This window comes from Lathyrus oleraceus, chromosome 5 (assembly GCF_024323335.1).
Source record: "Lathyrus oleraceus cultivar Zhongwan6 chromosome 5, CAAS_Psat_ZW6_1.0, whole genome shotgun sequence".
Lineage (NCBI taxonomy): Eukaryota > Viridiplantae > Streptophyta > Magnoliopsida > Fabales > Fabaceae > Lathyrus > Lathyrus oleraceus.
The window spans coordinates 623,694,969-623,708,391 of NC_066583.1; the positions used below are offsets into that span (position 1 = coordinate 623,694,969).

Below are 13,423 nucleotides of genomic sequence, written 5' to 3' on the forward strand. Positions count from 1 at the left end.
TGTTTAATGTTTAGTTGTAAGTTAGCTCGAAACTTCATATCCCTTGTATAAAGGAGTTAAATAGTTCAACCCACTCATATGAATTATTCTATACTCTCAAGATCAAATCTTGCAGAGAGATTTAGGTCACTTCACTTTGACCGAACTTCTATAATTGTTGGCGTTATAATCTCTAATCATCAACTCTCTATTTTTTGCTTATTTATATTTCCACTGCTAATTTATTAAAACATATTTAAAATGTTTTTCAAATTTAAAAATAATGATAAAAGTTTTTCAAACTACAGTTTTTATGAAACACACAATTCACCTCCCTCTTATGAGTGGAGTCCCATGTTCAACAATGATTTATTATGTTTTGAGTTTCATTGATAGATAAAAAGGGAAATGTAAAATTTTGATCCAACCTACCGGATTCGAACCAGTGACCTAAGGATGTCTGTTTGACAACTACAGTCCTCCGCTCTACCAACTGAGCTAAGGTCGGTTGTTGATTGCATTTTTTATAACTAAGAATACAATTGTGTAAAACACCGCATGTAATTGGTGTGTATTCTGTAGGTGAGGTGACCAAGATTATTATTTTAATGTAGTAAAGACATTTATATAAGTTATATTAAAATTTTGTTTATATCAATTAATTCAAAGTGAACATGAAATTGAAACTCTTTGTCTTTGTTTGGAACATGAAAAAGGATAAGAGATTGACAAGATCATTAGCATTCAAAACGACCATGACAAAGAATTTGAGAACTATGACTTCTCTTGATTTTGCACTACTAAAGGGATTTCCCATGAGTTATCTGTCCTCGTTACACCTCTGTAGAATGAGATTGTCAAAAGGAAGAATCGTGCTTTGCAAGAAATGTCGAGACTTATGGTCCATGTCAAACATATACCACATCCATTTGGGGTAGAAGTAATGAATATTGCTTGTCATATTCACAATCGACTAACAAACTTGTCGCTTACCAAGATCACTCACTATGAGATATGGAGGGGGATGAAGCCCATGTTAAATATTTTCATATGTTTAGCATTACACTTTATTCAAGTCACTATTTGGAAATAAGACTAACTGCTTCAATCCGCTGTTTGGAAGGACGATTAATCTCTTCTCTCCGGTGTTTAATGTTTAGTTGTAAGTTAGCTCGAAACTTCATATCCCTTGTATAAAGGAGTTCAATAGTTCAACCCACTCATATGAATTATTCTATACTCTCAAGATCAAATCTTGCAGAGAGATTTAGGTCACTTCACTTTGACCGAACTTCTATAATTGTTGGCGTTATAATCTCTAATCATCAACTCTCTATTTTTTGCTTATTTATATTTCCACTGCTAATTTATTAAAACATATTTAAAATGTTTTTCAAATTTAAAAATAATGATAAAAGTTTTTCAAACTACAATTTTTATGAAACACACAATTCACCTCCCTCTTATGAGTGGAGTCCCATGTTCAACAATGATTTATTATGTTTTGAGTTTCATTGATAGATTAAAAGAGAAATGTAAATTTTTGATCCAACCTACCGGATTCGAACCAGTGACCTAAGGATGTCTGTTTGACAACTACAGTCCTCCGCTCTACCAACTGAGCTAAGGTCGGTTGTTGATTGCATTTTTTATAACTAAGAATACAATTGTGTAAAACACCGCATGTAATTTGTGTGTATTCTGTAGGTGAGGTGACCAAGATTATTATTTTAATGTAGTAAAGACATTTATATAAGTTATATTAAAATTTTGTTTATATCAATTAATTCAAAGTTAACATGAAATTGAAACTCTTTGTCTTTGTTTGGAACATGAAAAAGGATAAGAGATTGACAAGATCATTAGCATTCAAAACGACCATGACAAAGAATTTGAGAACTATGACTTCTCTTGATTTTGCACTACTAAAGGGATTTCCCATGAGTTATCTGTCCTCGTTACACCTCTGTAGAATGAGATTGTCAAAAGGAAGAATCGTGCTTTGCAAGAAATGTCGAGACTTATGGTCCATGTCAAACATATACCACATCCATTTGGGGTAGAAGTAATGAATATTGCTTGTCATATTCACAATCGACTAACAAACTTGTCGCTTACCAAGATCACTCACTATGAGATATGGAGGGGATGAAGCCCATGTTAAATATTTTCATATGTTTAGCATTACACTTTATTCAAGTCACTATTTGGAAATAAGACTAACTGCTTCAATCCGCTGTTTGGAAGGACGATTAATCTCTTCTCTCCGTGTTTAATGTTTAGTTGTAAGTTAGCTCGAAACTTCATATCCCTTGTATAAAGGAGTTCAATAGTTCAACCCACTCATATGAATTATTCTATACTCTCAAGATCAAATCTTGCAGAGAGATTTAGGTCACTTCACTTTGACCGAACTTCTATAATTGCTGGCGTTATAATCTCTAATCATCAACTCTCTATTTTTGCTTATTTATATTTCCACTGCTAATTTATTAAACATATTTAAAATGTTTTTCAAATTTAAAAATAATGATAAAAGTTTTTCAAACTACAGTTTTTATGAAACACACAATTCACCTCCCTCTTATGAGTGGAGTCCCATGTTCAACAATGATTTATTATGTTTTGAGTTTCATTGATAGATAAAAGAGAAATGTAAATTTTTGATCCGACCTACCGGATTCGAACCAGTGACCTAAGGATGTCTGTTTGACAACTACAGTCCTCCGCTCTACCAACTGAGCTAAGGTCGGTTGTTGATTGCATTTTTTATAACTAAGAATACAATTGTGTAAAACACCGCATGTAATTTGTGTGTATTCTGTAGGTGAGGTGACCAAGATTATTATTTTAATGTAGTAAAGACATTTATATAAGTTATATTAAAATTTTGTTTATATCAATTAATTCAAAGTTAACATGAAATTGAAACTCTTTGTCTTTGTTTGGAACATGAAAAGGATAAGAGATTGACAAGTTCATTAACATTCAAAACGACCATGACAAAGAATTTGAGAAGTATGACTTCTCTTGATTTTGCACTACTAAAGGGATTTCCCATGAGTTATCTGACCTCATTACACCTCTGTAGAATGAGATTGTCAAAAGGAAGAATCGTGCTTTGCAAGAAATGTCGAGACTTATGGTCCATGTCAAACATATACCACATCCATTTGGGGTAGAAGTAATGAATATTGCTTGTCATATTCACAATCGACTAACAAACTTGTCGCTTACCAAGATCACTCACTATGAGATATGGAGGGGGATGAAGCCCATGTTAAATATTTTCATATGTTTAGCATTACACTTTATTCAAGTCACTATTTGGAAATAAGACTAACTACTTCAATCCGCTGTTTGGAAGGACGATTAATCTCTTCTCTCCGGTGTTTAATGTTTAGTTGTAAGTTAGCTCGAAACTTCATATCCCTTGTATAAAGGAGTTCAATAGTTCAAGCCACTCATATGAATTATTCTATACTCTCAAGATCAAATCTTGCAGAGAGATTTAGGTCACTTCACTTTGACCGAACTTCTATAATTGCTGGCGTTATAATCTCTAATCATCAACTCTCTATTTTTTCCTTATTTATATTTCCACTGCTAATTTATTAAAACATATTTAAAATGTTTTTCAAATTTAAAAATAATGATAAAAGTTTTTCAAACTACAGTTTTTATGAAACACACAATTCACCTCCCTCTTATGAGTGGAGTCCCATGTTCAACAATGATTTATTATGTTTTGAGTTTCATTGATAGATAAAAAGAGAAATGTAAATTTTTGATCCGACCTACCGGATTCGAACCAGTGACCTAAGGATGTCTGTTTGACAACTACAGTCCTCCGCTCTACCAACTGAGCTAAGGTCGGTTGTTGATTGCATTTTTTATAACTAAGAATACAATTGTGTAAAACACCGCATGTAATTTGTGTGTATTCTGTAGGTGAGGTGACCAAGATTATTATTTTAATGTAGTAAAGACATTTATATAAGTTATATTAAAATTTTGTTTATATCAATTAATTCAAAGTTAACATGAAATTGAAACTCTTTGTCTTTCTTTGGAACATGAAAAAGGATAAGAGATTGACAAGATCATTAGCATTCAAAACGACCATGACAAAGAATTTGAGAACTATGACTTCTCTTGATTTTGCACTACTAAAGGGATTTCCCATGAGTTATCTGTCCTCGTTACACCTCTGTAGAATGAGATTGTCAAAAGGAAGAATCGTGCTTTGCAATAAATGTCGAGACTTATGTTCCATGTCAAACATATACCACATCCATTTGGGGTAGAAGTAATGAATATTGCTTGTCATATTCACAATCGATTAACAAACTTGTATTTTCATATGTTTAGCATTACACTTTATTCAAGTCACTATTTGGAAATAAGACTAACTGCTTCAATCCGCTGTTTGGAAGGACGATTAATCTCTTCTCTCCGGTGTTTAATGTTTAGTTGTAAGTTAGCTCGAAACTTCATATCCCTTGTATAAAGGAGTTCAATAATTCAACCCACTCATATGAATTATTCTATACTCTCAAGATCAAATCTTGCAGAGAGATTTAGGTCACTTAACTTTGACCGAACTTCTATAATTGCTGGGGTTATAATCTCTAATCATTAACTCTCTATTTTTTGCTTATTTATATTTCCACTTCTAATTTATTAAAACATATTTAAAATGTTTTTATGAAACACACAATTCATCTCCCTCTTATGAGTGGAGTCCCATGATCAACAATGATTTATTATGTTTTGAGTTTCATTGATAGATAAAACGAGAAATGTAGAATTTTAATTCGACCTACCGGATTCGAACCAGTGACCTAAGGATGACTGTTTGATAACTACAGTCCTCCACTCTACCAACTGAGCTAAGGTCGGTTGTTGATTGCATTTTTTATAACTAAGAATACAATTGTGTAAAACACCGCATGTAATTTGTGTGTATTTTGTAGGTGAGGTGACCAAGATTATTATTTTAATGTAGTAAAGACATTTATATAAGCTATATTAAAATTTTGTTTATATCAATTAATTCAAAGTTAACATGAAATTGAAACTCTTTGTCTTTGTTTGGAACATGAAAAAGGATAAGAGATTGACAAGATCATTAGCATTCAAAACGACCATGACAAAGAATTTGAGAACTATGACTTCTCTTGATTTTGCACTACTAAAGGGATTTCCCATGAGTTATCTGTCCTCGTTACACCTCTGTAGAATGAGATTGTCAAAAGGAAGAATCGTGCTTTGCAAGAAATGTCGAGACTTATGGTCCATGTCAAACATATACCACATCCATTTGGGGTAGAAGTAATGAATATTGCTTGTCATATTCACAATCGACTAACAAACTTGTCGCTTACCAAGATCACTCACTATGAGATATGGAGGGGGATGAAGCCCATGTTAAATATTTTCATATGTTTAGCATTACACTTTATTCAAGTCACTATTTGGAAATAAGACTAACTGCTTCAATCCGCTGTTTGGAAGGACGATTAATCTCTTCTCTCCGGTGTTTAATGTTTAGTTGTAAGTTAGCTCGAAACTTCATATCCCTTGTATAAAGGAGTTCAATAGTTCAACCCACTCATATGAATTATTCTATACTCTCAAGATCAAATCTTGCAGAGAGATTTAGGTCACTTCACTTTGACCGAACTTCTATAATTGCTGGCGTTATAATCTCTAATCATCAACTCTCTATTTTTTGCTTATTTATATTTCCACTGCTAATTTATTAAAACATATTTAAAATGTTTTTCAAATTTAAAAATAATGATAAAAGTTTTTCAAACTACAGTTTTTATGAAACACACAATTCACCTCCCTCTTATGAGTGGAGTCCCATGTTCAACAATGATTTTTTATGTTTTGAGTTTCATTGATAGATTAAAAGAGAAATGTAAATTTTTGATCCAACCTACCGGATTCGAACCAGTGACCTAAGGATGTCTGTTTGACAACTACAGTCCTCCGCTCTACCAACTGAGCTAAGGTCGGTTGTTGATTGCATTTTTTATAACTAAGAATACAATTGTGTAAAACACCGCATGTAATTTGTGTGTATTCTGTAGGTGAGGTGACCAAGATTATTATTTTAATGTAGTAAAGACATTTATATAAGTTATATTAAAATTTTGTTTATATCAATTAATTCAAAGTTAACATGAAATTGAAACTCTTTGTCTTTGTTTGGAACATGAAAAGGATAAGAGATTGACAAGATCATTAGCATTCAAAACGACCATGACAAAGAATTTGAGAACTATGACTTCTCTTGATTTTGCACTACTAAAGGGATTTCCCATGAGTTATCTGTCCTCGTTACACCTCTGTAGAATGAGATTGTCAAAAGGAAGAATCGTGCTTTGCAAGAAATGTCGAGACTTATGGTCCATGTCAAACATATACCACATCCATTTGGGGTAGAAGTAATGAATATTGCTTGTCATATTCACAATCGACTAACAAACCTATCGCTTACCAAGATCACTCACTATGAGATATGGAGGGGGATGAAGCCCATGTTAAATATTTTCATATGTTTAGCATTATAGTTTATTCAAGTCACTATTTGGAAATAAGACTAACTGCTTCAATCCGCTGTTTGGAAGGACGATTAATCTCTTCTCTCCGGTGTTTAATGTTTAGTTGTAAGTTAGCTCGAAACTTCATATCCCTTGTATAAAGGAGTTCAATAGTTCAACCCACTCATATGAATTATTCTATACTCTCAAGATCAAATCTTGCAGAGAGATTTAGGTCACTTCACTTTGACCGAACTTCTATAATTGTTGGCGTTATAATCTCTAATCATCAACTCTCTATTTTTTGCTTATTTATATTTCCACTGCTAATTTATTAAAACATATTTAAAATGTTTTTCAAATTTAAAAATAATGATAAAAGTTTTTCAAACTACAGTTTTTATGAAACACACAATTCACCTCCCTCTTATGAGTGGAGTCCCATGTTCAACAATGATTTATTATGTTTGAGTTTCATTGATAGATAAAAGAGAAATGTAAAATTTGATCCGACCTACCGGATTCGAACCAGTGACCTAAGGATGTCTGTTTGACAACTACAGTCCTCCGCTCTACCAACTGAGCTAAGGTCGGTTGTTGATTGCATTTTTTATAACTAAGAATACAATTGTGTAAAACACCGCATGTAATTTGTGTGTATTCTGTAGGTGAGGTGACCAAGATTATTATTTTAATGTAGTAAAGACATTTATATAAGTTATATTAAAATTTGTTTATATCAATTAATTCAAAGTTAACATGAAATTGAAACTCTTTGTCTTTGTTTGGAACATGAAAAAGGATAAGAGATTGACAAGATCATTAGCATTCAAAACGACCATGACAAAGAATTTGAGAACTATGACTTCTCTTGATTTTGCACTACTAAAGGGATTTCCCATGAGTTATCTGTCCTCGTTACACCTCTGTAGAATGAGATTGTCAAAAGGAAGAATCGTGCTTTGCAAGAAATGTCGAGACTTATGGTCCATGTCAAACATATACCACATCCATTTGGGGTAGAAGTAATGAATATTGCTTGTCATATTCACAATCGACTAACAAACCTATCGCTTACCAAGATCACTCACTATGAGATATGGAGGGGGATGAAGCCCATGTTAAATATTTTCATATGTTTAGCATTATAGTTTATTCAAGTCACTATTTGGAAATAAGACTAACTGCTTCAATCCGCTGTTTGGAAGGACGATTAATCTCTTCTCTCCTGTGTTTAATGTTTAGTTGTAAGTTAGCTCGAAACTTCATATCCCTTGTATAAAGGAGTTCAATAGTTCAACCCACTCATATGAATTATTCTATACTCTCAAGATCAAATCTTGCAGAGAGATTTAGGTCACTTCACTTTGACCGAACTTCTATAATTGTTGGCGTTATAATCTCTAATCATCAACTCTCTATTTTTTGCTTATTTATATTTCCACTGCTAATTTATTAAAACATATTTAAAATGTTTTTCAAATTTAAAAATACTGATAAAAGTTTTTCAAACTACAGTTTTTATGAAACACACAATTCACCTCCCTCTTATGAGTGGAGTCCCATGTTCAACAATGATTTATTATGTTTTGAGTTTCATTGATAGATAAAAAGAGAAATGTAAAATTTCGACCTACCGGATTCGAACCAGTGACTTAAGGATGTCTGTTTGACAACTACAGTCCTCTGCTCTACCAACTGAGCTAAGGTCGGTTGTTGATTGCATTTTTTATAACTAATAATACAATTGTGTAAAACACCGCATGTAATTTGTGCGTATTCTGTAGGTGAGGTGACCAAGATCATTATTTTAATGTAGTAAAGACATTTATATAAGTTATATTAAAAATTTGTTTATATCAATTAATTCAAAGTTAACATGAAATTGAAACTCTTTGTCTTTGTTTGGAACATGAAAAAGGATAAGAGATTGACAAGATCATTAGCATTCAAAACGACCATGACAAAGAATTTGAGAACTATGACTTCTCTTGATTTTGCACTACTAAAGGGATTTCCCATGAGTTATCTGTCCTCGTTACACCTCTGTAGAATGAGATTGTCAAAAGGAAGAATCATGCTTTGCAAGAAATGTCGAGACTTACGGTCCATGTCAAACATATACCACATCCATTTGGGGTAGAAGTAATGAATATTGCTTGTCATATTCACAATCGACTAACAAACTATCGCTTACAAAGATCACTCACTATGAGATATGGAGGGGGATGAAGCCCATGTTAAATATTTTCATATGTTTAGCATTATAGTTTATTCAAGTCACTATTTGGAAATAAGACTAACTGCTTCAATCCGCTGTTTGGAAGGACGATTAATCTCTTCTCTCCGGTGTTTAATGTTTAGTTGTAAGTTAGCTCGAAATTTCATATCCCTTGTATAAAGGAGTTCAATAGTTCAACCCACTCATATGAATTATTCTATACTCTCAAGATCAAATCTTGCAGAGAGATTTAGGTCACTTCACTTTGACCGAACTTCTATAATTGTTGGCGTTATAATCTCTAATCATCAACTCTCTATTTTTTGCTTATTTATATTTCCACTGCTAATTTATTAAACATATTTAAAATGTTTTTCAAATTTAAAATAATGATAAAAGTTTTTCAAACTACAGTTTTATGAAACACACAATTCACCTCCCTCTTATGAGTGGAGTCCCATGTTCAACAATGATTTATTATGTTTGAGTTTCATTGATAGATAAAAAGAGAAATGTAAAATTTTGATCCGACCTACCGGATTCGAACCAGTGACCTAAGGATGTCTGTTTGACAACTACAGTCCTCCGCTCTACCAACTGAGCTAAGGTCGGTTGTTGATTGCATTTTTTATAACTAAGAATACAATTGTGTAAAACACCGCATGTAATTTGTGTGTATTCTGTAGGTGAGGTGACCAAGATTATTATTTTAATGTAGTAAAGACATTTATATAAGTTATATTAAAATTTTGTTTATATCAATTAATTCAAAGTTAACATGAAATTGAAACTCTTTGTCTTTGTTTGGAACATGAAAAAGGATAAGAGATTGACAAGATCATTAGCATTCAAAACGACCATGACAAAGAATTTGAGAACTATGACTTCTCTTGATTTTGCACTACTAAAGGGATTTCCCATGAGTTATCTGTCCTCGTTACACCTCTGTAGAATGAGATTGTCAAAAGGAAGAATCGTGCTTTGCAAGAAATGTCGAGACTTATGGTCCATGTCAAACATATACCACATCCATTTGGGGTAGAAGTAATGAATATTGCTTGTCATATTCACAATCGACTAACAAACCTATCGCTTACCAAGATCACTCACTATGAGATATGGAGGGGGATGAAGCCCATGTTAAATATTTTCATATGTTTAGCATTATAGTTTATTCAAGTCACTATTTGGAAATAAGACTAACTGCTTCAATCCGCTGTTTGGAAGGACGATTAATCTCTTCTCTCCTGTGTTTAATGTTTAGTTGTAAGTTAGCTCGAAACTTCATATCCCTTGTATAAAGGAGTTCAATAGTTCAACCCACTCATATGAATTATTCTATACTCTCAAGATCAAATCTTGCAGAGAGATTTAGGTCACTTCACTTTGACCGAACTTCTATAATTGTTGGCGTTATAATCTCTAATCATCAACTCTCTATTTTTTGCTTATTTATTTTCCACTGCTAATTTATTAAAACATATTTAAAATGTTTTTCAAATTTAAAAATAATGATAAAAGTTTTTCAAACTACAGTTTTTATGAAACACACAATTCACCTCCCTCTTATGAGTGGAGTCCCATGTTCAACAATGATTTATTATGTTTTGAGTTTCATTGATAGATAAAAGAGAAATGTAAAATTTTGATCCGACCTACCGGATTCGAACCAGTGACCTAAGGATGTCTGTTTGACAACTACAGTCCTCCGCTCTACCAACTGAGCTAAGGTCGGTTGTTGATTGCATTTTTTATAACTAATAATACAATTGTGTAAAACACCGCATGTAATTTGTGTGTATTCTGTAGGTGAGGTGACCAAGATTATTATTTTAATGTAGTAAAGACATTTATATAAGTTATATTAAAAATTGTTTATATCAATTAATTCAAAGTTAACATGAAATTGAAACTCTTTGTCTTTGTTTGGAACATGAAAAAGGATAAGAGATTGACAAGATCATTAGCATTCAAAACGACCATGACAAAGATTTGAGAACTATGACTTCTCTTGATTTTGCACTACTAAAGGGATTTCCCATGAGTTATATGTCCTCGTTACACCTCTGTAGAATGAGATTGTCAAAAGGAAGAATCGTGCTTTGCAAGAAATGTCGAGACTTATGGTCCATGTCAAACATATACCACATCCATTTGGGGTAGAAGTAATGAATATTGCTTGTCATATTCACAATCGACTAACAAACCTATCGCTTACCAAGATCACTCACTATGAGATATGGAGGGGGATGAAGCCCATGTTAAATATTTTCATATGTTTAGCATTATAGTTTATTCAAGTCACTATTTGGAAATAAGACTAACTGCTTCAATCCGCTGTTTGGAAGGACGATTAATCTCTTCACTCCGGTGTTTAATGTTTAGTTGTAAGTTAGCTCGAAACTTCATATCCCTTGTATAAAGGAGTTCAATAGTTCAACCCACTCATATGAATTATTCTATACTCTCAAGATCAAATCTTGCAGAGAGATTTAGGTCACTTCACTTTGACCGAACTTCTATAATTGTTGGCGTTATAATCTCTAATCATCAACTCTCTATTTTTTGCTTATTTATATTTCCACTGCTAATTTATTAAAACATATTTAAAATGTTTTTCAAATTTAAAAAAATGATAAAGTTTTTCGAACCAGTGACCTAAGGATGTCTGTTTGACAACTACAGTCCTCCGCTCTACCAACTGAGCTAAGGTCGGTTGTTGATTGCATTTTTTATAACTAAGAATACAATTGTGTAAAACACCGCATGTAATTTGTGTGTATTTTGTAGGTGAGGTGACCAAGATTATTATTTTAATGTAGTAAAGACATTTATATAAGTTATATTAAAATTTTGTTTATATCAATTAATTCAAAGTTAACATGAAATTGAAACTCTTTGTCTTTGTTTGGAACATGAAAAAGGATAATAGATTGACAAGATCATTAGCATTCAAAACGACCATGACAAAGAATTTGAGAACTATGACTTCTCTTGATTTTGCACTACTAAAGGGATTTCCCATGAGTTATCTGTCCTCGTTACACCTCTGTAGAATGAGATTGTCAAAAGGAAGAATCGTGCTTTGCAAGAAATGTCGAGACTTATGGTCCATGTCAAACATATACCACATCCATTTGGGGTAGAAGTAATGAATATTGCTTGTCATATTCACAATCGACTAACAAACCTATCGCTTACCAAGATCACTCACTATGAGATATGGAGGGGGATGAAGCCCATGTTAAATATTTTCATATGTTTAGCATTATAGTTTATTCAAGTCACTATTTGGAAATAAGACTAACTGCTTCAATCCGCTGTTTGGAAGGACGATTAATCTCTTCTCTCCTGTGTTTAATGTTTAGTTGTAAGTTAGCTCGAAACTTCATATCCCTTGTATAAAGGAGTTCAATAGTTCAACCCACTCATATGAATTATTCTATACTCTCAAGATCAAATCTTGCAGAGAGATTTAGGTCACTTCACTTTGACCGAACTTCTATAATTGTTGGCGTTATAATCTCTAATCATCAACTCTCTATTTTTTGCTTATTTATATTTCCACTGCTAATTTATTAAAACATATTTAAAATGTTTTTCAAATTTAAAAATAATGATAAAAGTTTTTCAAACTACAGTTTTTATGAAACACACAATTCACCTCCCTCTTATGAGTGGAGTCCCATGTTCAACAATGATTTATTATGTTTTGAGTTTCATTGATAGATAAAAAGAGAAATGTAAAATTTTGATCCGACCTACCGGATTCGAACCAGTGACCTAAGGATGTCTGTTTGACAACTACAGTCCTCCGCTCTACCAACTGAGCTAAGGTCGGTTGTTGATTGCATTTTTATAACTAATAATACAATTGTGTAAAACACCGCATGTAATTTGTGTGTATTCTGTAGGTGAGGTGACCAAGATTATTATTTTAATGTAGTAAAGACATTTATATAAGTTATATTAAAAATTTGTTTATATCAATTAATTCAAAGTTAACATGAAATTGAAACTCTTTGTCTTTGTTTGGAACATGAAAAAGGATAAGAGATTGACAAGATCATTAGCATTCAAAACGACCATGACAAAGAATTTGAGAACTATGACTTCTCTTGATTTTGCACTACTAAAGGGATTTCCCATGAGTTATATGTCCTCGTTACACCTCTGTAGAATGAGATTGTCAAAAGGAAGAATCGTGCTTTGCAAGAAATGTCGAGACTTATGGTCCATGTCAAACATATACCACATCCATTTGGGGTAGAAGTAATGAATATTGCTTGTCATATTCACAATCGACTAACAAACCTATCGCTTACCAAGATCACTCACTATGAGATATGGAGGGGGATGAAGCCCATGTTAAATATTTTCATATGTTTAGCATTATAGTTTATTCAAGTCACTATTTGGAAATAAGACTAACTGCTTCAATCCGCTGTTTGGAAGGACGATTAATCTCTTCTCTCCGGTGTTTAATGTTTAGTTGTAAGTTAGCTTGAAACTTCATATCCCTTGTATAAAGGAGTTCAATAGTTCAAGCCACTCATATGAGTTATTCTATACTCTCAAGATCAAATCTTGCAGAGAGATTTAGGTCACTTCACTTTGACCGAACTTCTATAATTGTTGGCGTTATAATCTCTAATCATCAACTCTCTAT

General features: G+C 32.6%; 11 non-coding genes across 11 annotated transcripts; all 11 read right to left on the reverse strand.

The window, feature by feature from the left end:
- Positions 1–401: 401 nt before the first annotated feature.
- TRNAY-GUA (transfer RNA tyrosine (anticodon GUA)) lies at positions 402–487 on the reverse strand. The gene is given in 2 exon segments: positions 402–437; positions 451–487. It is a non-coding gene; the product is annotated as a tRNA-Tyr (tRNA).
- Positions 488–1,526: 1,039 nt separating this feature from the next.
- Positions 1,527–1,612, reverse strand: TRNAY-GUA (transfer RNA tyrosine (anticodon GUA)). Its single transcript is given in 2 exon segments — positions 1,527–1,562; positions 1,576–1,612. It is a non-coding gene; the product is annotated as a tRNA-Tyr (tRNA).
- Positions 1,613–2,646: 1,034 nt separating this feature from the next.
- Positions 2,647–2,732, reverse strand: TRNAY-GUA (transfer RNA tyrosine (anticodon GUA)). Its single transcript is given in 2 exon segments — positions 2,647–2,682; positions 2,696–2,732. It is a non-coding gene; the product is annotated as a tRNA-Tyr (tRNA).
- A 1,038-nt stretch (positions 2,733–3,770) lies between these two features.
- On the reverse strand, positions 3,771–3,856 carry TRNAY-GUA (transfer RNA tyrosine (anticodon GUA)). The gene is given in 2 exon segments: positions 3,771–3,806; positions 3,820–3,856. It is a non-coding gene; the product is annotated as a tRNA-Tyr (tRNA).
- A 939-nt stretch (positions 3,857–4,795) lies between these two features.
- Positions 4,796–4,881, reverse strand: TRNAY-GUA (transfer RNA tyrosine (anticodon GUA)). The gene is given in 2 exon segments: positions 4,796–4,831; positions 4,845–4,881. It is a non-coding gene; the product is annotated as a tRNA-Tyr (tRNA).
- A 1,039-nt stretch (positions 4,882–5,920) lies between these two features.
- Positions 5,921–6,006, reverse strand: TRNAY-GUA (transfer RNA tyrosine (anticodon GUA)). Its single transcript is given in 2 exon segments — positions 5,921–5,956; positions 5,970–6,006. It is a non-coding gene; the product is annotated as a tRNA-Tyr (tRNA).
- A 1,035-nt stretch (positions 6,007–7,041) lies between these two features.
- Positions 7,042–7,127, reverse strand: TRNAY-GUA (transfer RNA tyrosine (anticodon GUA)). The gene is given in 2 exon segments: positions 7,042–7,077; positions 7,091–7,127. It is a non-coding gene; the product is annotated as a tRNA-Tyr (tRNA).
- A 1,033-nt stretch (positions 7,128–8,160) lies between these two features.
- Positions 8,161–8,246, reverse strand: TRNAY-GUA (transfer RNA tyrosine (anticodon GUA)). Its single transcript is given in 2 exon segments — positions 8,161–8,196; positions 8,210–8,246. It is a non-coding gene; the product is annotated as a tRNA-Tyr (tRNA).
- Positions 8,247–9,280: 1,034 nt separating this feature from the next.
- TRNAY-GUA (transfer RNA tyrosine (anticodon GUA)) lies at positions 9,281–9,366 on the reverse strand. Its single transcript is given in 2 exon segments — positions 9,281–9,316; positions 9,330–9,366. It is a non-coding gene; the product is annotated as a tRNA-Tyr (tRNA).
- A 1,037-nt stretch (positions 9,367–10,403) lies between these two features.
- Positions 10,404–10,489, reverse strand: TRNAY-GUA (transfer RNA tyrosine (anticodon GUA)). The gene is given in 2 exon segments: positions 10,404–10,439; positions 10,453–10,489. It is a non-coding gene; the product is annotated as a tRNA-Tyr (tRNA).
- A 2,020-nt stretch (positions 10,490–12,509) lies between these two features.
- On the reverse strand, positions 12,510–12,595 carry TRNAY-GUA (transfer RNA tyrosine (anticodon GUA)). Its single transcript is given in 2 exon segments — positions 12,510–12,545; positions 12,559–12,595. It is a non-coding gene; the product is annotated as a tRNA-Tyr (tRNA).
- Between the last annotated feature and the right edge of the window lie 828 nt (positions 12,596–13,423).